A 2736-nucleotide genomic window follows, 5' to 3' on the forward strand; every position below is an offset into this window, starting at 1 on the left:
ACAAGGTGTTGTGTGTGTTAAAAAGTTGGAAGTTGTGGTTTATGGTATGAGATTACGAGAAATGGAATTATTGGAATCGTGTATTAGAAACAATTTGTTTGGTTGAGTTGACATCTTTTTCCTTACTTGAGCACATACACATTTTTCTGCGTCCCAACTACGTCGTTTAATTACTCGGTTAATTCTCGTTGCCATTCGTATTTTCCCCTTATCGTCATTACTATTTGTAATTTGATTTATTCCTACTATTGGCATTACTTTGATATCCCTATCTTGTTAGCTTTATGTCATTTCCTGCTCAGGTTTATATAATCGGTAGGTGTCTTGACCTGGCCTCGTCACTACTCTACCGAAGTTAGGCTTGATACTTACTGGGTACCACCGTGGTGTACTCGTACTATACTTCTGCACATCTTTTTGTGCAGAACCAGGTACTTCGGATCGAGTTGGTTCTGAGACTTATGCTTGGTGTGGCTGGAGACTTCAAGGTACACCTGTTGGGCGTTCGCAGGCTCCGAAGTCACCTTCTATTGTATTTATTTCCATTATTTTCTTTTGTTCGGAATTGTGATGTATTCATTATGTATAACTACTCCTAGAAAGGCTTATGACTTGTACTACCGGTTTTGGGATTGTAAGTTATTCGGAGATTTCTATTTTGAAATTGTTCGATCTTAATAAATATTGTCGTTATTTCTGTTAATGTTAGGCTTACCTAGTTTTAGAGACTAGGTGTCATCACGACTCCTTCGGAGGGATTTTGGGTCGTAACAAATACTATATTCCAAATTAGGATATTGTGGTATATTTTGTTTGAATATGTAATGTTTGGTTTGAATATGGATTTTAAATTAGAATATTGTGGTGTGTTTGGTTTAAATATTGTATTCTTTATTAGAATATTTTGGTATGTTGGTTTGAATTATATATTCTTCATTAAACTATTGTAATTTGGTATATTTGGTTTGAATATTATATTTTAAATTAGAATCTTATGGTATGTTTGATTTGAATACTACATTTAAAATTAGAATATTGCGTTACGTTTGATTGAAATCTTTAATTCAAAATTAGAATATTGTGGTATGTTCGATTTGAATATCGTATTCCAAATTAGAATGTTGTAGTTTGTTTAATTTGAACATTATATTTTTCATTAGGATGTTATGGTGTATTGGTTTGAATAGTATATTCTAGTATTTTATATTAGTTTAGATATTGTATCTCAAGTTAAAACATTTTCACCTTATTTTTGTTTTTCTTTTGATAAAGATGGAAGAGAAGAAAAAACGATGAAGGACTTAGAGAAATTATTGGGGTTTGGAATTTTTGGTGAGAAGGTACGCATAATCCCAATACCTTAAAAGGGATGATGGAGTGTTTTAAGTAATTTATTAAGTTGGAGTAAGAGATAATTTAGTTCATTAAAAGGTGGAATTTATTTAATGGTATATGATATTAAAGATTTAAAAAGTAAATAAAATTTTATAAAATAGGTATACAAGGTAAAATAAATATTTTAAATGTATATAAAGTAACTGGTGTTTCCAATGGGTGTACGGCGTAGATTTCCCTTTATCCAAATAACTCAATTTCTTTCCTTAAAATCAGCATTCCTTTTCTTGAACAACAATCCAAATCTCTATGGGCTGGCAGTTAGTGTGGTAATAGCTGCTGGATTAGTCCATAACATTCTACTCCGATTTAGGCCATCTTAATGGCTAGATTGGGCGTATAGGTTGACAGTTAGCTCATTATTGTTTTGCCAATAAAAATGGGGTAAATTTTAAAAATAGCCAGATTTACAACTGGTCGTTCAAAAATAGCCCAATTTCAAAAGTAATTGAAATTTAGCCACTTTTTATATAAAGATAAATCTGAGCGAAAACACTGTTCAAAACCCGGAAAATACTCCAGTATATTATGCTGGAGTTCCAGCATAAGTATACTTGAACTCCAGCATATTATACTGGAGTTCCAAAATAAGTATGCTAGAACTCCATCATATACATAATATGATGGAGTTCCAGCATAAGTACACTAGAACTCCAGCATAATATATTGGAGTTCCAGCAAGTATATTGGTCCAGTATAATATACTGGAGCTTGGAGCACTGGTGCTCCAGTCTCCAGTATATTATACTGGAGCCAACAAATTATGCTGGAGTTCATACACAAGTGCACCGAACTCCAGTATATTATGCTGGACCGGTCTCTATTGCAACAAAATAGTGGATATTTTTCATTGACTTGGTAAACACTGACTATTTTTGATTGACCAGTTCGAAAACTGGCTATACCGTGAAATTTAAACATAAAAATGAGAACTACGCTAAAATAGAGAGCGTGTGGCTATCTTAATCGCTAGATTTAGGCCATCTAAGCAAAAAGATAAAAATCGATAACAACGCTAGAAGGAGGGCTTGAACCTCCGACCTTGTGGTTAACAGCCACACGCTCTAACCAACTGAGCTATTCCAGCTAATTATCCTATTTCGTACTAAAAAGATACTCCTATATATATTCTGACATTTCGTGGGCTCTAATTTGTACTCCCTCCGTTCCAGTTTATATGAACCTATTTTCTTTTTGTTCCATTCCAAAAAGAAACCTCTTTCTAAATTTGGATATAATTTAGCTTTAACTTCCAATTCTACCCTTAATCAGAAGCTTTTATAACCACACAAATACTCTGGACCCCCGTTTGACTTGTTTAGAACCATAAATTCCAAAAGT

At 33.3% G+C, this 2736-nt stretch overlaps 1 non-coding gene across 1 annotated transcript; it reads right to left on the minus strand.

Moving 5' to 3' along the window:
• Positions 1-2408: 2408 nt before the first annotated feature.
• Positions 2409-2482, minus strand: TRNAN-GUU. The gene has a single exon. It is a non-coding gene; the product is annotated as a tRNA-Asn (tRNA).
• Between the last annotated feature and the right edge of the window lie 254 nt (positions 2483-2736).

This window comes from Nicotiana attenuata, unplaced genomic scaffold (genome assembly GCF_001879085.1).
Source record: "Nicotiana attenuata strain UT unplaced genomic scaffold, NIATTr2, whole genome shotgun sequence".
In the NCBI taxonomy this organism is placed as follows: Eukaryota; Viridiplantae; Streptophyta; class Magnoliopsida; order Solanales; family Solanaceae; genus Nicotiana; species Nicotiana attenuata.